This window comes from Rattus norvegicus, chromosome 18, assembly GCF_021556685.1.
Source record: "Rattus norvegicus strain SHRSP/BbbUtx chromosome 18, alternate assembly SHRSP_T2T, whole genome shotgun sequence".
NCBI classification, from domain to species: domain Eukaryota; kingdom Metazoa; phylum Chordata; class Mammalia; order Rodentia; family Muridae; genus Rattus; species Rattus norvegicus.
The window spans coordinates 62471807-62483905 of record NC_141551.1 but is presented as its reverse complement, the minus strand read 5'-3'; the positions used below and the strand labels follow the sequence as shown (position 1 = coordinate 62483905).

The following is a 12099-nucleotide window of genomic DNA, read 5'->3' as shown; positions in this document are numbered from 1 at the left end:
ATGGCATTGAAGAATTTGGAAAAACAAGGCAGAGCCAAATGCAAAACCAGTAGATGACAAGAAATAATAAAAATCAGACCAGAAACCAGTGAAATAATAAAAACAAATACATTAAAAACCCAAACAAACAAACAAACCAAATCTAAGAGTTTATCCTTTGAGAAGATAAACAATATTGAGAGGCTTTTGGTCCAACCAACTAAAAGAAAGAAAGAGATGATCCAAATGAACAAAATCAGAAAGAAACAGTGAAGCATTACAACAGACACTATAGAAATTCAGAATATTAAAATGGAATGAAATACTTTAAAAATACTGTACTCTGTCATGCTCGGTAAATCTTTTTAAAGAAAGGACTAAATTCTACCCCCATCCAAACCACTAAAATTATATGAAGAAGATATCAGGGACCTAAAAATACCCATAACAAGTGGAAAAATTAAAACTAATAAAAAGCCTTCTGCTAAAAAGAAAAAAAAAAAGTCCAGGCAGAGACTGATTCATAGCAGAATTCCAGCAGGCTTTCAGAGAAGATCTGTTGACACTATTCAAAAAGTAGAAACACAAGGATCACTTCCAAAAACCTTATTTGAAGTATTATTCTAATAGCAAAACCAGGTGATGATGCAACAGAAAATAAAACCTACAGGCTAATATCCCCGATGAACATAGATGCAAAATTCCTTAATAAAATGCTTGCAAACTGAGTACAAGAGCACACCAAAAGGCTCTTCACCATGATCAGGTTGGTTTTATCTCCAAAATGCAAGGATGGGTAAACATCCTTGAGTCAATACATTTATTTAATCACACAAATGGATTTAAAAACAACAACAAAAAAACCCTCCATCATCAATGCATGCAGAAAATGCCTTTGAAAGTTCAGCATGCTCTCATGATAAAAGTCCTAGAAAAAGTAGTTACCTCAACTACTATTGCTTTTTGAAAAAGCCTTAAAGGGGGGGTGGAGAAATGACGCATCATTTAAAAGACTTGGTTGCTTTGCAGAGGTCCTGGGCTTGATTTCCAGCATATACGGGTTAGCTTACAATCCTCTGTAACCCCAGATCCAGCCAATCTGGTGCCCTCTTTGGCCTCTGCCAGCACCAAATATGCATGTGGTACACAGACATACTTGCAGGCAAAAAGACATACACATAAAATAAAATAATATTAAAAAATTATGCTACCTAAGCTGACAATGTCCCAAGAGCCATAGATTGTCTAACAACAAGCCCATAGCAAACAGGAGAAACCCTCTTTTGAGTTGTCATTTAGGGAGTTCAAGAGTCTTCTCAAACAATATAGGCTGGCTCTGTTGTCCTTGACTGCCTCCAAGAGGTAGTTTCTGCTCCAGATTATTGCTTTAAAATGTTATACTAGCTCTCCCCACGGGAGTACAGTTCTGTAATGTGGTTGTTGCTTTCCTTTTTTTTTTTTTTTTTTTTTTGGTTCTTTTTTTTTTTCGGAGCTGGGGATCGAACCCAGGGCCTTGCGCTTCCTAGGTAAGCGCTCTACCACTGAGCTAAATCCCCAGCCCCCGGTTGTTGCTTTCCTTAATCGCTAATGAAGTTAACTATGTTTTTATATGCCCTCTGACTGTTTATATAATTCCAAAGCAGAAATAGTTCTTCAACTCCTTTCCTCAATTCTCAGTCACGCTGTCTCTCTTCTGTCACATTGTGAGAATTACTCATCGTTGCAGTAGTTAAGACACCAAGTCTGGAACTCCTTATATTACACAGGAAAGGAGTATGCCATTCCTTGGAGTTGTATCGACTTTAGACCTGGCTTCCTGATGCAGCTTAGAACACAGAGCAGCTGTCTATTGTGTTTGCTTAGACTTGGTAGTAATTCCAGTGATCGTTCTAACATACAGAAGCAGGTCAGTGAGAAGAATTGGGACGAAGAGAGTGTTCTATGTATTCCTCAGGCATTCCATGTCACTGGACCACGTGCTCAAATCAGGAATTGAGATGATGATGATGACGAGTCTAGCATAACTTCATTTAGTGAGTAAATATAATTATATACAAGCTCTGTGCTCAATGTGGAAGATACCACATTTGAGGCAGGGAGAAGGCAGGACTTTAATGGCACAATATTTGTAGCCCAGAGGCAGGAGAAGAGTTGGTCTCATTAATAGACTAAGGGTTCTACGAGTGTTACCTGAATGGGACAAAAAGGACATGTTGATTCTGGTGAGGTTCGAGAACTGTAGCAACAATAATAGGCAGAGGCTATTATAGCAGAAAAATTCATTACAGAACAGAATTTACAGGAAAAGGGGAGAAGTAAACAGAACCACAGAGACTATAAGGTTATCTCACACTGGGAAAACAGTGGAAAAGCCAACACAGGCTAAGCTGGTTATATGTTGATTCTGTGGGAACGATGACAGTCCTTTTGCCTGATGGGACACCACTCCATCCCTTGTGCCAGGTTTAATCAAACACATCTACAAAGTCTATATAAATTCCACTTTATTTCTAGAAGTTTTTTTTGAGTTTTATGACTTGAAATAGAAGATTGCACCTCTGATTTCAAAGGGCATTTTATCTGTCTCCTCTATCATCACAGTTGTTGTTTCTGAGGGTGTGATATATATGACACTGAAAATTTCTTACAGATGGGAAAGCTCAGCATGACTTCTAAAAAAGAAGTAAGCAGTACACTTACTTGGTTGGTAAGTCATATTCATTGAAATGAGTTAAACTATATCCACAGACGGCCATAAATTCACTAAAGTATTTTAATACTAATTAGCACTAAATAACGTATCTTTATAGATCTTTTATAGGGTGCTTTTATTTTTTGTTGTGGGTGCAGCGAACTTTATTGATGGTATTCAAGAGTAGGGAGGGCTCTCTAGGCTGTTCCTGTTATTTTGGGGGTCTGGGATGGAAACTGTGAGGGAGATGCTCAGTGTTGGGGGCCGAGTTGGGATGGGGACTCCTCAGCAACTGAGGGCCTCGCTCTTGCTCTCAGTGTCTTTGCTGGTGTGTGCTTTACTCTTTGGAGGCCATGTAGGCCATGATGTCTGCCACCCTGTTGCTGTAGCTGTATTCATTGTCATACCAGGAAATGAGCTTTACAAAGTTGTCATTGAGAGCAATGCCAGCTCCAGCATCAAAAGGGGAAGAGTGGGAGCTGCTGTTGAAGTTGCAGGAGACAACCTGGTCCTCAGTGTAGCCCAGGATGCCCTTTAGTAGGCCCTTGGATGCCTGCTTCATCACCTTCTTGATGTTATCATATTTGCTAGGTGGGCATGTCAGATCCACAGTGGCTACAGTGGGGGCAGGAATACAGAAAACCATGCCAGTAAGCTTCCTGTTCAGCTCTGGGATGGCCTTGGCCACAGTCTTGGCAGCATCAGTGGATGCAGGGATGATGTTCTGGGCTGCCCCACAGCCATCACGCCACAGCTTTCCAGAGGGACCATCCAGTCTTCTGAGTGGCAGTGATGGTATGGACTGTGGTCATGAGTCCTTCTACAATGACAAAGTTGTCATGGATGACCTTGGCCAGGGGGGCTAAGCAGTTGGTGGTGCAGGATGCATTGCTGACAATCTTCAGTGAGTTGTCATATTTCTTGTGGTTCACACCGATCACAAATATGGGGGCATCGGCTAAAGGGGTGGAGATGATGACCCTTTTGGTTCCACCCTTCAGGTGAGCCCCAGCCTTCTCCATGGTGTTAAAGATGCCAGTAGACTCCACGACATACTCATCCCCAGCATCACCCCATTTGATGTTAGCGGGACCTCGCTCCTGGAAGATGGTGATGGGCTTCCCATTGATGACCAGCTTGACGACCAAGATGAGAATGGGAATTCTCAGCCTTGACTGTGCCATTGAATTTGCCATGGGTAGAGTCATACTGGAACATGTAGACCATGCAGTTGAGGTCAATGAAGGGGTTGTTGATGGCAACAGTCCCCACTTTGCCAAGTGCAGAGCAGAATGCCTGGGTAACTAGGCGCCCAATAAGGCCAAATCTGTTCACACCAACCTTCACCACCTTGTGTACAGGATGAGGCTGGCACTGCACAGCAGATGTGGCTGTCTCTGGAACAGGGGGGAGCAGAGAACTGGGTGCTTACCTTTTTTAAGCATACTATTCTTCACTGAACTCATTAATAAGTATCTGATAACAGGGACTTTCTTTTGTTCAGTGGTTGTTGGTTCCCATAAAAACTCATAATGGTCTGCCATGCAGAGAATAAGTGACTGAAAAATGTTGCTACAAATGGAGTGTCCATGTTAACCCTTTCCCAAGGCTCAGGAACCATAGCAAAAGAGGTTATAGGAAGATTTTAATAGCCAGACGTTAGGGAGCACCAGAGGAAAACAGTATCGTCTAGACACAACAGGACCACTCTACCCATGACCTTAGAGCAGCTATGGATATGTCTACAAGACCTGCATAAGAGCAAGCTGGTCAACCAATCAAGCAAAGGGGGGGGCGGTTGGGAGGCTCAGGAGTCCTTACCCAAACGGAGGAACTGTATACCCTGAAGTCAGGGAGAATCAGTTTTGTTTGAGAATGTGGCTCCTGGTGTATCAGCCATGTTCCAATGAGTGACCCCACAGTTAGAAGTATATGGTGACACAAAATAGAATCTATGGGTTATTAAAAATAAAAATTGAAAGAATACATAAAACTGGGCAGCAGGGAAGCAGGGTGGATATAGGAGAAATTAAGGAGAGAGGTTAAAGATAAATATGATCAAATGTATCATAAATTCTAAGAATTAATACACTTTAAAACAAACATTTAAATTTACTAGTTAGCATTCTTGTAAGGAAATAAAATAACAGGTGACAGGACATTTTGCGGGTTTTTTTTTCAATTAAATTTGTTTTTGACATTTTCATGCATGTCTAAACCAATTTTGATTACTCTTGCTCCCTACCCTCCTTTTCCTTGTACCCCCTCAGTCCCTTCTCCTCCTACAAAGTCCCTTTTCCATATTCATTTACTTGTGATTTGTTGTGACCCACCAAGTTTGACCTTGGTCAACTATGTGATAAGAAGTTTGGAACTCTTCATTGGAGCCTACTAAGCTCACAAGTGGTGAGATTTTTAATTGTTGAAAGGTTTCAGGCTCTCTGCTCATCTCTGTTCCAGAGACAGCCACATCTTCTTGTGCAGTGCCAGTCTCGTCCTGCAGACAAGATGATGGTCAGTGTGAACAGATTTGGCCTTATTGGGCACCTATATATCAGGGCTGCTTTCTCTGCATCTGTCAAAGTAGAGATTGTTGCCATCAATGACCCCTTCATTGACCTCAACTGCATGGTCTACATGTTCCAGTATGACTCTACCCATGGCAAATTCAATGGCACAGTCAAGGCTGAGAATTCCCATTCTCATCTTGGTCGTCAAGCTGGTCATCAATGGGAAGCCCATCACCATCTTCCAGGAGCGAGGTCCCGCTAACATCAAATGGGGTGATGCTGGGGATGAGTATGTCGTGGAGTCTACTGGCATCTTTAACACCATGGAGAAGGCTGGGGCTCACCTGAAGGGTGGAACCAAAAGGGTCATCATCTCCACCCCTTTAGCCGATGCCCCCATATTTGTGATCGGTGTGAACCACAAGAAATATGACAACTCACTGAAGATTGTCAGCAATGCATCCAGCACCACCAACTGCTTAGCCCCCCTGGCCAAGGTCATCCACTACAACTTTGGCATCGTGGAAGGACTCATGACCACAGTCCATGTCATCACTGCCACTCAGAAGACTGTGGATGGTCCCTCTGGAAAGCTGTGGCGTGATGGCTGTGGGGCAGCCCAGAACATCATCCCTGCATCCACTGGTGCTGCCAAGACTGTGGCCAAGGTCATCCCAGAGCTGAACGGGAAGCTCACTGGCATGGCCTTTCCTGTTCCTATTCCCAACGTATCCATTGTAGATCTGACATGCCGCCTGGAGAAACCTGCCAAGTCTGATGACATCAAGAAGGTGATGAAGCAGGCATCCAAGGGCCTACTAAAGGGCATCCTGGGCTACACCGAGGACCAGGTTCTTGCGACTTCAACAGCAACTCCCACTCTTCCACCTTTGATGCTGGAGCTGGCATTGCTCTCAATGACAACTTTGTAAAGCTCATTTCCTGGTATGATAATGAATACAGCTATAGCAACAGGGTGCTAGTATGGCCTTCGAGGAGTAAGAAACCCTGGACCACAACCTCAACCCTCCCCAGCCCCGCAAGGACACTGAGAGCAAGAGTGAGGCCCTCAGTTGCTGAGGAGTCCCCATCCCAACTCGGCCCCCAACACTGAGCATCTCCCTCACAATTCCCATCCCAGACCCCCACAATAACAGAAAGGGCCTAGGGAGCCCTCCCTACTCTCTTGAATACCATCAGTAAAGTTCACTGCAAATTCCCTGCCCTCCCTTCCCCCCACAGAAAAGGAAAAAACAAAAAAGAAAGGTTTCAGTCAGACAAACTTAGAGATACATTGTTGCATGTATTGTGACGTCACCCCCACCCTCAGCTGCTGAAGTAGACCCCTCTTTCCCTACCAATCATCTTCCCCTTCTAATACTGGAGTTGTAGACTTTTTTTCCTGCTCTGAATTTTGTTTGATGACATTAGCCCCAGCTGGATTCTTAAAAGGTAATTTCCCAGTGCGGTATTTTCTGACTTATGGTGGGAGGGAATGGAGTTAGGAAGACAGAGTCCCCTCGATAAATGCTTCTGCATCCCACAGTTGAAGTGAAATTTTCAAGAATTATCTTGTATCATTCTTATGAAGTGCAGATAGTACCAAGGCCCATGGCCCACAGAAATAACTTCAACAATGAATGGGCCCTCTTGCTAATTTTTTTATTTCTCTTTTTTTCTGACTCCTCTCAATTTCTAAGAAAATTTTCTAATTAAACATCCTACATTTGCATTCTTAGCTCTCTATTCCCAGAAACCAGAATAACGCAAAAAGCATCCTTTCTATGTTGTAAAGTAACTCACAAAGATCAGGGTAAGAAATTAAGCAAAAAATTGTGCTCTGTTATCTTCAGCCCTTTTTAGAAATCACATTTATTGAATAGTTTTATTCACTGTTGTGCTATTTTGACACAGTTGTATTTTAAGATAAAATAGTTAAAAACCTTTATTCTCATAAGTAGCAAGCTACTTTTATCTGCTGATCATGATGATTAGGTTAAACATTACATTGTATTCCTAAATCACAGGCACATATACATAAATGTATGCCTGGGTCTATCTGTACTTTTTGTATGAAAGTGTGCGTGTATATGTTTGTGTGAGTGCATATGTGTGCCTATGTGTGTGCTTGTGTGTGTGAATGTGTGTGTGTGTGTGTGTGTGTGAGAGAGAGAGAGAGCGAGAGAGAGAGAGAAAGAGAGAGAGAGAGAATGTTATATAGTTTCAGCATCTTCCCCTTTACCTACTTCTCAGAGAACATTTTAAATCCTATCTTAAGAGCTAACTAAGTTCTCATGGTGCAAGGACAGAAGGAGACAGACTGAAAAGAAAGATGAAGAAGAAGGTGCACAGGGCTTGTTTCCTCTGTTAGGATGGGAATTATCAGAAATTATGTGAAATATGGGAAGAAACTGAAGAAAGAAAACAATGTGGTAAATAGAGTGTAAGGAGATAGTATCATTGATAAAGGGGAATTAATAGGGTTTAAGGGAATGCGGGCTTTCATTGTCTTAGTCTGAAATGACTAAGGGCTCTACTCTGTGTTTTATGAACAGATGTCTCACCATGGAAAATGCCTATGTTTTAATGTAAGCACATTCAACAGTGTTCAAGACTGGTGACCACATATCACTAAATTATGTAGCATACAGGTTCAGGTGTCTGTGATTAAGAGGGATTATCCGTTTGATGAGACAATGGAACCAACCTCCTATTGATTCTTATTCTGATAGAGGATTGGAAGTCTTTAATTAGCCAAAGTTGAGGATTAAAAAGATACATTCTACACTTGTAAAATTAAGGAGGGCAAAATGCAATCGTTTTTTATACAACAGACTATAGAACAGAAATGACTCCCCAAAAGTAACAAAAAAATAAAATAAAAAGGAAAGTTTGCTATATATAACTTGTTTTCCCCAGCATATTCTGTCTCAGCTTTTTCTAAGTCTCAAAGTCTTAACAATTAAAATGTAAATACTTTAAATTTTATGAAAAAGAATAAAGGTAGCTTTTTTATTGAAAATAGATTCTTTTCTCATACACAATATCCTGATTGTAGTTTCCCCTCCTTCTACTCCTCAGTCCCTCCCCACCTCCCTTCCCTTTTGGATCTGCTCTGTTTTTGTCTTTCGTTAGAAAAGAACAGGCTCCTAAGAGATAACAACCAAGCATGACAAAATAAAATACAAGATGAAGCAAAACCTTTCACATTGAAGTTGGACACAGCAACCCAACATTAGGAAAAGAGTCCCAAGACCAGGCCGAAGCGGTAGAGACCCACTTATTCTCTTAGTCATTAGGCCCATGAAAACATTAAGTTAATAGCAATAATATATATGCAGAGGACCTCGTGTAGACCCTTGTATGTCCTTGTATGTCCTTGTATGTCCTGTGCTTCAGTCTCTGTGAGCTCACATGTGCCTTGCTTTGTTGATTCAGAGGGCTATGCTCTCCTGATGCCCTCTCTTCTCTGACTCTTATGATCGTTCTGTCTCCTCCTGTGATGAATTCCCTGAGCTTGGGAAGAGGGATTTGATGAATAACTTCAATTTAGTCTCTCTCTCTCTCTCTCCCTCTCTCCCTCTCTCTCTCTCTCTCTCTCTCTCTCTCTCTCTCTCTCCCTCTCTCTCTCTCTCTCTCTGTCTCTCTCTCCCTTTCTCTCTGTCTCTCTCTGTCTCTCTGTCTCTGTCTCTGTCTCTGTCTCTCTCTCTCTGTCTCTCTCTCCCTTTCTCTCTGTCTCTCTCTGTCTCTCTCTCCCTTTCTCTCTGTCTCTCTCTGTCTCTCTGTCTCTCTCTGTCTCTCTGTCTCTGTCTCTGTCTCTGTCTCTCTCTCTCATGTCTGGCCGTGGGTCTCTGTATATGTTCTCATTTGCTGCTAGAGGGCGCCTCTCGGATGATGACCGGATAAGCATTGATCTATGAGTACAGCAGACTATCATTAGAAGTCTTTTAATTGATAAGTATCATTGCCCAAATGCATTTGGTTTTACTCTTTGGCTATCTAGTCTTTCTCTTGTTCTTGGTTACCCTTGCAATGTTGGGTGTGGGTTTCTTCTTGTGTAGTGGGCCTTAAGTCAAATCAGATATTGGTTGACTAATCCAACAAGTTCTGTGCCACCATTAGCCTAGCATACTTTTCAGCCCGGACAGAGTGTAGGTCAAAGGTTTTGTGACAGGATTGGCATCCATGTTTCTTAATAAATGCTTTTAAAAATTAAAACATTTAAACATTGTGACAAGCTAATTTATGCTCTAATAGTGAAGAAAATATGGAAACAACAATACACTAAACTGAAATCGCTGAGCTTAAAATTGAATTTTAGTATGACATCATTAAAAATGTCTAAAGCAAAAGAAATATTAAGGCAATTTTAACACAAAAGAACTCTAATAATTCAAATAGGAGACTTTTTTGATAAGGCACTTTAGGAAAATGGTGGTTTCAAATAAAAATTGCAAAATAAAACTGTGATAATATTTTTTGAGTAAGTTAACTTTTTCCAAAGGGAAAATTATGAGTTAGAAATGAAACTTTAAAAAACTAGATTATTATATAAGTTCATTAAATTACAATGCCTACTCTAATGGCTTCATTTTGAAGCCATTCAAATCCTTTGAATCAAGCATTTTCAAGGGAAAGTTCATTTTTCTATCAGATTAGTAGTGTCATCTAAATGATAGTATAGACATTAATAGACATTATTAATGACTATTCAAAACTGCTTATCTTATTCATCAGGAATTTCACTTCCTTAAATATAAAGTGTAATTGAACTCAGGAACATGGGCAAGAGTTAGAAGTCATGGTATCCAGCCCTTACTGGGTATTGCATAATTAAGCTATGACTCTAAAATAAAGCTTGTTTCAAGTGTACAGATTCTTCAAACTCTTTTATATAAGACATTGCGCTCACTATCTGGTTTAATTAAAAACCCCAGTTTACACTGAATCTGGCACCTCATTGTGGATGAAACAAAGACAGAGAGGTGTTCTATACTTAGACTTTGACATAGATTCTAAAACATAGCTGTAGAAACATCACCATAGCAATATAGGAGAGGTGGTAAGTTTTCCAAATCAGGTACAATCAGCTTGTAATGATGTACCCACCCGAGACGAAGTCTTCTCTGTCTCATTCTTCAACTGCAGGAAAAACTTCAGTTATGCACACATAGCCATAGAACACACTGCTGTTCTATTTTCTCATCTAGACTCTAACTTGCACTAGGGTGGGACGCATGTCTGCCTGGCGATTATTCTATACCCAGTACACAATACTGCGTCTGATTCACAAAGGTTTCTTGAATAAATGAACTTAGACTTGACCAGGGGCTTTGCTTATCCAAGTCTACTGTAAGGATATGTTCACTGTATCCCGTGGTTCTACTCTTCCTTCCTCCCAACTTAGCTGCTGTAGTGAAGGCTCAAACCAGAAACAGCTTTGCCCTCATTGACATTCCCCTACCTTTCCCCTCCCCTCCCCCTCCCTTCTCCCTCCCCCATGAACCACAGCCTCGAGTCTGGAGTTCGTTTCACTCTAAATATATATATTTTTAGTTATTATGTTGATTTTATGCCAACAATTACCCCACATAAAAGATGGAGTCCTTCGCTGTTGAAAAGAGTCCATCTTTTGTCTATAATACAGAGAGAAAAGTAAGGCTTTGGAAGTCTTATCTTTAACTCACCGTTATGGCAAATTCTTCACTGTGAGATTCATTCCTGGATCTACATGAGTTGGGTAAATGAAAACCATCACTGACATATATTGTATTGCAATCAGAATTCTTGTTTCCCTCCCTTGTGGATGAGGCTGATCTTCTTGATATATGTAGATGCAAAAATTCTCTATAAAATGCTTTCAAACTAAGTTCACAACCATAACAAAATGATCATGTATTACCAAGTTGGCTTCACTCCAGGGATGCAGGGATGGTTCACATACGTGAATTGGATGAATATAATTCTAAATGATCACAGAAAGAGAGAAACCTCATCTCAATAGGTACATTAAAAACCCTTGACGAAAAGCCATCTAGTGATAAGATTCATGGAAAAATTAGAGATAGAGAGACCACAGCTCAACATAATCAAAGCTACAGATGAGAAAACAACAGTCAATTTCAGACTAAATGGGGAAAAAAACCTCGAAGCATTTCCACTAAGATCAGGAGCACAACTGGGGTGCTAAGTCTCCCCATGTCTATTTAACGCCATGGTTGAAGGCATAGCTAGAACAAAATGACAGGAAAAGAAAGTAAACAAGAAAAGAAGAACTAAAGTGTTCCTACTCGCATACGATGTTATTCTGTAGATAAGACCCCATGAGCTGCACTAAGACTTTTCCGATCTGATAAATACATTCAGCAAGGTGGCCGGATCACAAAACCAACACATGGAAGTCAGTGACCTTCTTACACACCGAGACAAACACATTGAAAAAGGAATTAGCAAAATTGTGCCATTCACAATAGCTACCAAAAAGAAATAGTAAGCTTAGTAAATAATCAATCAATCAATCTAGGAAAAAAGTAATAAAATACCAAGGAAACAAAGACCTCTACAATGAAAACTTCAAGATACTAAAGGAAAGAAGACTCTAGAAGATGGAAAGACCAGCTCTCATGCTCAAGGATCAGAAGAGATTAGTGTGAAAATAGCCATCCTACCAAAATCAAAATCGAGCTACTGTAATCTCAATACCAACCTATCAAAAAAAGTTAGGGAACTTAACAAAAGTTTTTTTTTTTTTTTAAGAGTCATAGCAAGGGGGAGGGCTGTGAAACCCTCTTCTAGACAGGACACAGTCATTGTGATCAGGAACCCAGAGGGCTGTGGGTCAGCCGGCATGCAGAAGATTGGCTCTGCCAACAGTCAGCCATGTTTGTTACTGTTGTGGTTCACAGGCATCACAGCGGG

The 12099-nt window shown here is 40.9% G+C and overlaps 2 pseudogenes across 1 annotated transcript; one reads left to right on the top strand and one right to left on the bottom strand.

Moving 5' to 3' along the window:
* Positions 1–3008: 3008 nt before the first annotated feature.
* Positions 3009–4116, bottom strand: LOC147999853 (glyceraldehyde-3-phosphate dehydrogenase pseudogene; annotated as a pseudogene).
* Positions 4117–5135: 1019 nt separating this feature from the next.
* Positions 5136–6385, top strand: LOC134482953 (glyceraldehyde-3-phosphate dehydrogenase-like; annotated as a pseudogene). Its single transcript, XR_015642631.1, has one exon. The product of XR_015642631.1 is annotated as a glyceraldehyde-3-phosphate dehydrogenase-like (transcript).
* The last annotated feature ends 5714 nt before the right edge of the window (positions 6386–12099 follow it).